Source organism: Schistocerca cancellata, chromosome 2 (genome assembly GCF_023864275.1).
Source record: "Schistocerca cancellata isolate TAMUIC-IGC-003103 chromosome 2, iqSchCanc2.1, whole genome shotgun sequence".
Classification (NCBI taxonomy): Eukaryota; Metazoa; Arthropoda; class Insecta; order Orthoptera; family Acrididae; genus Schistocerca; species Schistocerca cancellata.
The window spans coordinates 677,911,513-677,920,760 of record NC_064627.1 but is presented as its reverse complement, the minus strand read 5'-3'; the positions used below and the strand labels follow the sequence as shown (position 1 = coordinate 677,920,760).

The 9,248-nt window shown below is 38.0% G+C and overlaps 2 non-coding genes across 2 annotated transcripts; one reads left to right on the top strand and one right to left on the bottom strand.

The window, feature by feature from the left end:
• Positions 1-8,487: 8,487 nt before the first annotated feature.
• On the bottom strand, positions 8,488-8,562 carry Trnal-caa (transfer RNA leucine (anticodon CAA)). Its single transcript has one exon. It is a non-coding gene; the product is annotated as a tRNA-Leu (tRNA).
• A 374-nt stretch (positions 8,563-8,936) lies between these two features.
• On the top strand, positions 8,937-9,011 carry Trnal-caa (transfer RNA leucine (anticodon CAA)). Its single transcript has one exon. It is a non-coding gene; the product is annotated as a tRNA-Leu (tRNA).
• Positions 9,012-9,248: the final 237 nt, after the last annotated feature.

Sequence of the window (9,248 nt, the reverse complement as noted above, 5' to 3'; positions counted from 1 at the left end):
CTTGTACATAACTATCCTTTCTGCTTTGTCTTCATCAACTCTGTCATTGTGGTGGAGATTGGATACAAAATTACCATCTTTCTTAGGAAATGATATGAGAGTACAAGAATTTTTGAAGGCAAATTTCAACCCACCGGACACTAACTTGGCATCGTGAGCTCAAATGGCAATATCATTTTGCAGAAATCTATAAACAGAACAATTAACTCATCTTTCCCTGATAAAACAATGTAACTAACAGGCATTGACACCGCAATAATAAGAAAACTCCCGAGTATAATATGGCAAAAGTGGCTTCCTTTTTACTGTTTCTCCCACAGGTGACAATCCAAATTATATCAAACGCCATTGCTCACACAGGACTATTATTTTGCAGTTAATCATTTCACTATGGCTGTTCCAGTCAAAACGAAACAAAGAAGTAACAAAATACTGCTGATAATAGGAAGGTACACTGCTGATGTGATTCCTTGGTCTGAAGAAATGAAAAGGAAAGGAAAACTTCCATTCATGTAGACTGTCAGTCCACATGCGAGCACTACAAGGTTAACAGAGCCTCAAAGTGGCGTGGACGATTTACACCTTTTGAAATTTAAGAACTACCGTTTGATCTCGTCGACATGTAGAATTACTCATAATGGTGGTGAAGTTGCAGTTTATGTGAGAGGCATCCTGTTAAATTTAATTTAATAAATTCGTTGGGTGAGCAGTTATTGTGTGGATCTTGACTTAGAAATAGTTATGGCTAAGTTAACGGTTTTCACACTATTTATTAGTCGTATTGGAGATATACAGCTCCCCAAGTGGAGCTTTTTCTATGTTTAACGATAATGTAGAATTTGTTTTAAGTAATATTTATGAAAATTAAGATGCTGATGTTTGTGTTGTAGAAGGTTTAAACGTAAACACTCTTAAGGATTACGATGATAGGACTAGGATAAGCGATCTTATTACAACATCAGGCTAACTGACTATCTTGGCAATCTGTCAACTACAACAGTCGATAATAAATCCTCTTCAATTGATCACTTAATTACTGACGCAGGTTGTTTTGAGGCCGCTGTACTTAATGGTTCTGTAGCTAACCACTTTGCTCAGTTAATTGATTTCAATAATTTAATGATGCAAGATTGTTTTAAGTCATTTGAATATAAGATAAATTTTCAAATACAAATGTTGCACTTCTTGAACATAGTTTAGCCTCAGAAAATTGGGACATTGTTTCCTCATGTCCCTGGGTCGATATTAAGATTTATCCATTTCTTTCTTCAAAGTAGTTCTTGGTGCACTGAAATTCACATTACTGATGGTAAAATGATAAGGGCTGCACAATCCAGTAACTACACTGTTGGTTCAAGAGTTCCTCAAGGTTCTCACCTAGGTCCTTATCTCTGCATTCACTATGTTAATGGCTTCCCTTCAGTTGAGAAGGTATTCATCAGTATGTTTCCTGACAACGCATCTTGTTTATGCTAATCAAGTAAGCAATTTGCTGAAGTTGCAGGTGATTTTTTCACAGAAATATACTTTAAAGTAAACATAAGCAAAACTGAACTTGAAAGAGGACTAAAAATACACTCTTGTCAATAGTCAAGTATATGAATATAACACTAGGTTTAAGAATGATTCTTTTAGAATAAGAAGAAATTTTTTCCATAATGTAAACAGCCCACACATAAAGGATCAATCTTTTACAATAAATTACTAACATACCTGAAAGACATTGAAGGTTCAAAATTTAAAATCAAAATCAAAAACTGACTTATATTAAAATATCCCTGTTGCCTTTATGACCTCTTATTATAAGTACTGTTATGAGTTTTTTCTTTGATACCCTACACATTTTTATTGTGGGCTCTGTATGATTTGCTATTTGTGTCTTATTTATCTTATATTAAGGTACAACTTATTTTTTCTTATCATGATTAATTTAAATGCATGAACTTTATATTTATTACAATAAAAGATAATTGAAAAAGAAAAATTATGGTTAAAAGAGGGGCCAATGCAGCTGAAGAGACCATATAGAATCTGATAGAGATTGCATTGGGTTCTGGAGCTTTGTTCAGTTTTAGTGACTTCTGCTGTTTCTCAACGTAATTGACACTAATATCTATTTAACCCACATTTTTAGTGGTATCATGATTAAATTGAGGCAACTGTCGTGGATTTTCCTTAGTAAAGGAACATTTAAAATAGACTTAAGCATTTCTGCTTCTGCTATGCTGTCCTCGATTTCAGTTCATGTCTCATCCATGAGTGACCCGACACTAACGTTGGTGCCACTTATAAGCTTTACATATGACCAGAATTTCTTTGGGCTTTGTGAAAAATCATTCAACAGTATACTGCTATGATAATCACTGAAGGCTTCACACATTTCTGTCTTGACAACCAAATGCATTTCATGCAGCATCTCTCTGACTAGAAACCTATACTTTGCTTTATTCCTATTATGCATGGTCTCGGTTTCTTCAGTGATTTCTTTAGAGTGAATGTACACCATAGAAAATCTGGCCCAATATGAACTGCTATATATATATGAACTGGCAATATATATATAGCCAGTGTATGGTCAACTACACTTTTTCAACTTCAGCCAGAATTCCTTTATGTGCTCCTTTCCTGATCTAAAAGTTAAAAGTCCCTCACTGAGATAAGACAGTATTGCTCCTTTATCAAGTTTAATGAACATATAAATCTTTTTCTTTGTTTAGTTGTTCCTTTTGCTTTTGTAATAATTGTTGCTCCAACTGCCTCATGGTCACTGATATCAGTCTCTATGTCAACCTCCTGATAAAGATCAAGTTTATTTATTGTCAAAAGATTTAACATATTTCCATCATGAGTGTGGTTCTGAACTATCTTGCCTAGGTAGTTTTCAAAGTGGGCATTTAGTAACGTTTCACAGGATACCTTGTTGTGCACAATACTAACAATTCTGCAATTATCCAATTTGACTGTTGGGTGGTTAAAGTGTCCTCCAATTATGACTCTATATTAGGAATTTGTGTACAAGCAAACTGATGTTTTTGCTAACGTTTTTGGTTACATCAGGAGGTAAGTCTGGTGTTTGATAGAAGGATGGTGTTTTACTCTTCGTTCTATGCCCACTCCTGATTCTGAGTCTTTCCCAAACAATTTCGCTTGTAGTTTCCATTTATATCTCAGTGGATATGAGATTCTTGCCTACTGTGACAAATATACCATCTCCATTTCTAATGTTCTTATTCTTTATATACACTCTTAAATTCCTCTCAGAAATCTCGCTGCTGTCAACCAGCTTTCTGTACCAAGTATTATGTGAGACTTTTTAGCTGAGCTTCAAACTCTGAAACTTTGTTGTGAATGCTTCAGCAGTTAATCACTAGCATTTTTATATTTTCACCTTTAATAGGCAGTTCTTGGGATCTTACACTGATACTTCTGGGCTTCCTATAACTGCCATTATCTGGAATGGATTGAGAATTGCCTAATCTAAAGAACCCTTGCGTGCACCCCACACACAGTTAACTACCTTGATAACAGGATCTGGCATGAAGTGTGTACCTGAACCATTTAGATGGATTCTACAGTTCTCAACTCTACAGGGCACGTCTACGAAGTCACAGCCTAGCTTGTCACAGAACCTTCACATGCACTAGTTGAAGCCTTCCACTCGATTCAGAATCAGGGTACCATGATCTGTTCTAGCAACAATGCCGCAATTTGTGAGCTTCATTGAAACTCTATGAACAAGGTATTCTCAATCTTCTCTGCCAGTCATTGGAATAATTCAGGTATGACATAGGAACCGAGATAGCAAGTTTCGTTTGTCCCAGCAAATGGTATAACCTGCAGTTGATTACACCCTGTTTATGCTATGGGTGCCAGACTATTCTCTTCATCATGGATTAGGCCCACAGGCATACACGGGCTACACATGGTGTTCCTTCCCATCACATACTGCCATTTATCTAAGGGTTACCGTTATTCACTGGCTTTGAACGGCTGACATGGGTCATAGCATGTTCCCCCACAGGTGAAGTGATTCTCATGGCTCATTTTTGGTTTCAGTGAAATGCAGCACCTTGAACTTGTTGTTTAAGGGCTGAGTGCAACATTCTGAGTTCTCACTAATATCTGTCAAGCTTGTACAGCATGTCTAGTTCTACCAATGCCCTGCTACTCACGATCACCTTCATTTCTTGTAGTTGACATGGTATCGGCTGGGGAGAACAGTACATGAGATACCTTCATATCATGACTCTCAGTAGCCCTACAACACACACATTCACAGTAGCCTCCAATCATTTGAGAGTAGTAAGGACGATTTTCAGCTGCTTACAAATAGCAAGTAATTCATTTTGCGTGTGAGAACAGTATAGGGAGTGGGGCAGCAATGTGCCCCATGCAGTATTTTATACAACAGTAAACAAAAAAATCTGAAGTAATCTTGCTGATTCTCTCTTAATTTATGGGTCTGATATGCTGCAAGTGTTACCAGCAGCCTTTTATCACCGAAACGATTTACACTTACAGCCAAAACGAGATACGTATTATGCCATCAAAACAACTTTGTTAATAATTAACTGTTTCACAGAAACTGTTTTAGGTTATTTTCGTTAACAAATTCGACAACAGCGTTAATTTACGATGCAGACAATATGCAGATGTGTCATAATATGTTAGTTACGTACACAAACTCCATAATGCAAATGCTGATTGACTACAAAATATGTAATGCACATCTCTCATAATGTGCAAAGATTCTCGAAAATATACGCTTGGGACGTCAAAAACAACACTCCTATCCTCCCATGATTGTCAAAAATGTACATGTATTCACATATACTCTTAAATTCTGGTCGAATGATTCTTTGAAAGAGGATTGCTAAAATTGTATAAGGCGCAAAAGTTGATTGCAAATTATGCTATGCCACAAAACACGTTGTTAGCAGTACAAATTGTACGAAAATAAACAATATATCTTGCACACTCTGACATTTCTAATGCCTCTCAGACACATGGTAGCAGAGTTATGCTATAGGCCCTGGCAATATGGAATATGATCTTGATATCTCGTATTGCTGGAATGAAGACAACAAACATGGCAACTGCTTGAGTTGAAATAATTCATAGGTGGATCGTGAAGACTACATCAGTCACGAAAATAGACAGGTAATAGTGGCAGTATTACAACACTGGAACCAGGTGTGTGTCTGCAAAGACAGACAAGACCTAGCACCATAAATCCAGAGAGTCAAGGACTTTTTATAGCATGGCGTGGGTCAAAAGAACACATGAACAAGAAATATGGTGTCACTGTGCATGTCCGAGAGGATGGTATTTTTCCAGCAGCATGTGAAATAGCAAAGTTAGAAAATCTTGCCTCCTGACATGTTTTTAGAGGATATAATCGTGTTCCTGGCCACTGCAGTGTAATGAAATTGTATTCAACAGTCACCCAGGTGAGAGAATACGCTGTGCTCAGAAGGCAGGTTGCGGAGGAATTAGGAAGTGGGATGTACGCCAGGGTGTAAAACACGTGAGTACGATTGCCCAAGGTCACATGCATGCCATCACATCTGAAGTGTCAAGTGATTTGGCGCATCTGAAATTTTATGACCAGCTTCTAAAGAGGCAGTTCAGGCGATAATTTAGCTTTGAGGTCATGGACGCATTAAAGAAACCTGACAGGCTTTATACAATGAGTGCACCATGATGAGAAGCAATGTAACGTATTGATGGATAATTATGCATGCAAATTTGGTAAGGTCAAGAGGGTTCACTACAGTCATGTGACGATTTTCATGTCCCACAGTGGAAGGCAGGATTACAGGAGGAGGTAAACAAAGTAACCTTTTCCTCAATTACAGAACCTCAGTCAAATACCATGCAAAAACAATTCGGTCTCTGATGGGTCATATACTAATCAGAAAAAGAGAAGTACTTCAATGAGATTGTGCAGTTTAGTATGGGCTACAACGTGTTCAAAACAGTAAATTTGCTAGCAAAACTATACTCATACAAGAATAGTAAACAGAATTTATAAGAGAATATGGAAAGTCTTTTGATGTTATCCATTCTGTTTTCTTCTCCATAAATACCAAACGCAAAAACAACTTAATTATTCTTATTCAATAGAGCTAACACTTTTACTGTTTAAAGGATTATTTAATGAAAATTGCTTCATCAGTTTATGTTCTTATTTATGATGAGTGTGAGTTTTATTTCTGCTCAAGTATTTTAAAAATTAAATCATGTTTCGTTTTTATTTGTCTGGCCTCTTTTGTGGAACATTTGCAGTTGCCACGAAAACAAAGCAGTAAAATAAAATAAAGGCAAATATACGCAAAAGGAGAAATTCCACTAGGATAGCTTCAATGACTGTGCAAAAACAGCGTACCTTTTCATCTCACTGAAGGCCTGTGTGAGTATCGTCGCTGAAATGCGTTGTGGAATGTTTTGACTTTTCGTTTCGTCACACTGCTTTCCGTCAAGTGCGAATCGACCTTTCTTTTCATAACACGTTTTGCAAAGTACATACAGGGTATTCTGAAGCGAACGACATCCTTTTCACCAACGAAATCACCAGCAGTTGTCCCAGTAGATATATATGTGGTGCATTTCCATATGGTAGACGTTATTTAAGATGTGCAATTGAATTTTACAAGTCTTCATAAAAGTTTCAACATTTATGTTCTAAAGGTGCTGTAAATCCGACTGTAATCAAGTAGGTAAGTGATAATTATCATGTTAGAGCAGCTGTACAACAATGTTATTGCATAATGGCAGTCTGATCACATGCATGAGATTGATCATTTTTATGAACGAAATTAACATCCCCCAAATACTCATCTAAAAATTGTATCCAGAGACGAAAGCAATGTGAACCAGCAGGTATGACTGAACTGTTTACTCATGCAGACTACATAATTTAACTAAACACAATAGTTCGAAGACATTACAAATAAAATACCACATGCTCCCACCAACTTTACTATGTAAGAATTAACACTTGGACATAAACCAAGTAACGAATGGTCAAGATCATCACCAAACTCTGAGAACCTGGACGAAACACACTAGATCCAAAACTAACTAGCCATAGCTACATTAATTCTTAAAGTTACCCAGATGAAGAACTAACATGGAGCACCTCTAACACACATAGGAGTATACACTACTATAAAATGAGTAATGTCGCGAAAATTGGTTAACTTCTTATGCTAGCACATGACGATACTGTTTCATGCACCAAAGTCAATGTCAAAACTTTCTTTCCAAGAAACCCTTATCTTCACGTCCCACTGAAACTGGTCCCTTTCAGTTCCATAGACGATTAGTGTGAATGCCTCTGTTTAAAATATATTATGAAATGTTTTGGCATTTTGTTAATTGTGAATCGACTTTCATGGTCAAAAGCGATTTGACATTCTCTTGCGGGAAGATAGCAGAATAGCATCGTGCTTTGCTACCATATAATGAAAAGCCTTTTGTTCTAGTGGTAATGCTCATGTTTGGAAAATAAAAGGTTGCAAGATCATAGCCCTGTGAGGCCTCGAAATTTTTCAGTCCTACTATGCTCTACTCTTTACCTCAAATTGATGTTAAGTTATGCCAAGAATGACACATGATTCATAATCCACACTAAACTTCACGTCCTATTCTCTGAACAGAATGACTGGGGTAGGTTAGGTGAAAGCAAATATTCAAAGTGGCAAACAATTTCTTCTTGAAGGTCTCCCATCTAATCAAGCCACAGGAATGTTTATATTCATCTCAAATTAATCTATTCTTTTCATGGTTACTTGAGTTATAGTTGTGGATATCATGGTTTTGCATATATTTGTCGTTATTATATTGCCTTATTTTTGTGACTTACTACAAATGTTGCATGATGACTTGAATGTTTTTTACGATAAAGATTCTTCCAAAGAAAGTGAAAAATGATGTAGGTTTTACTGTACTAGTACAAAGGAAAATCCTATATAAAACAATAACATAAACAATAATATAAATTGACAAAGAAATTTTAATTAAATAAACTTTTCTACTTCTGAAAAAGGTAGCTTTATTAATGGAGAAAAATACAGTTGTTTTTGACTTTAATAAGAAAAGAGACAAAGAATAAGGTAAATAGGCTCAGTGTATCAGCTTACAAACATTGTTTGGTGTGAAACTTCCTGGCAGATTAAAACTGTGTGCCCGACCGAGACTCGAACTCGGGACCTTTGCCTTTCGCGGGCAAGTGCTCTACCAACTGAGCTACCGAAGCACGACTCACGTCCGGTACTCACAGCTTTACTTCTGCCAGTACCTCGTCTCCTACCTTCCAAACTTTACAGAAGCTCTCCTGCGAACCTTGCAGAACTAGCACTCCTGAAAGAAAGGATATTGCGGAGACATGGCTTAGCCACAGCCTGGGGGATGTTTCCAGAATGAGATTTTCACTCTGCAGCGGAGTGTGCGCTGATATGAAACTTCCTGGCAGATTAAAACTGTGTGCCCGACCGAGACTCGAACTCGGGACCTTTGCCTTTTGCGGGCAAGTGCTCTACCAACTGAGCTACCGAAGCACGACTCACGTTCGGTACTCACAGCTTTACTTCTGCCAGTTCCTCGTCTCCTACCTTCCAAACTTTACAGAAGCTCTCCTGCGAACCTTGCAGAACTAGCACTCCTGAAAGAAAGGATATTGTGGAGACATGGCTTAGCCACAGCCTGGGGGATGTTTCCAGAATGAGAAGTTTCATATCAGCGCACACTCCGCTGCAGAGTGAAAATCTCATTCTGGAAACATCCCCCAGGCTGTGGCTAAGCCATGTCTCCACAATATCCTTTCTTTCAGGAGTGCTAGTTCTGCAAGGTTCGCAGGAGAGCTTCTGTAAAGTTTGGAAGGTAGGAGACGAGGAACTGGCAGAAGTAAAGCTGTGAGTACCGAACGTGAGTCGTGCTTCGGTAGCTCAGTTGGTAGAGCACTTGCCCGCAAAAGGCAAAGGTCCCGAGTTCGAGTCTCGGTCGGGCACACAGTTTTAATCTGCCAGGAAGTTTCATATCAGCGCACACTCCGCTGCAGAGTGAAAATCTCATTCTGGAAACATCCCCCAGGCTGTGGCTAAGCCATGTCTCCGCAATATCCTTTCTTTCAGGAGTGCTAGTTCTGCAAGGTTCGCAGGAGAGCTTCTGTAAAGTTTGGAAGGTAGGAGACGAGGTACTGGCAGAAGTAAAGCTGTGAGTACCGGACGTGAGTCGTGCTTCGGTAG